General features: G+C 34.7%; 1 protein-coding gene across 2 annotated transcripts in view; it reads right to left on the bottom strand.

Annotated features, from left to right (window-relative positions):
* LOC106883768 (negative elongation factor D) overlaps positions 1-691 on the bottom strand; it is a 44,256-nt gene that overhangs the window by 32,842 nt on the left and 10,723 nt on the right. The window lies entirely within an intron of this gene.

Below are 691 nucleotides of genomic sequence, written 5' to 3'. Positions count from 1 at the left end.
GCTAGTCGTGAGTAGAAAACACAAATTTAATATAAAAACATATTTCCTGAAATTGCAAATTATTTAAAATATAAAAATATAATTTTCAACAGAGAGAATTTATCAAAATAGAAAACAAATGAAGTTTGAAGTTTAAAAATAATAGGATCGACCACTCATGACTAGCTAGCGCGGACGCGCGAACTTTCGAGTAATAGATAGATAGATAGATAGATAGATAGAGAGACAGACAGACATATAGCTCGCTCCGGCCAGTATGGTATTAGCTGTCAGTAGCCAAAGAATCGACAGGCCAGCAATAGGCAGACAGGCAGACAGACAGATACTTCACTAGCAGTGAGCACTTTCACTTCTGACAGCTAATAGCATGATAGTGCCAAAAATTTAGGCAAAGAACATGTTGCCTCTGCTACAACATAGAAGTTATTAACTCCTATGTTGTAGTAGAGGCAACATATTCTTTGTCTATCTCCTTAACTTCATGGAGATTTCAGGTATAATTATACTAATGCGTCCTTCTGTTCTAATTTAATTAAATTCTATGTCGTTGTGTAGCTGAGGATTGCTCAGCATTTTAAATGAATGTAATGATTACATTGTTCAATTAAATGCAGTTGCATGAAACGATCGTACTGCATTACCTCTGGATATCCTTGTTGCTTATTTTGATTTTAATCACCTTACTTTGAAA

The sequence above is a fragment of the Octopus bimaculoides genome, chromosome 2 (assembly GCF_001194135.2).
Source record: "Octopus bimaculoides isolate UCB-OBI-ISO-001 chromosome 2, ASM119413v2, whole genome shotgun sequence".
Classification (NCBI taxonomy): Eukaryota; Metazoa; Mollusca; class Cephalopoda; order Octopoda; family Octopodidae; genus Octopus; species Octopus bimaculoides.
This window is presented reverse-complemented; position numbering and strand designations above follow the sequence as displayed.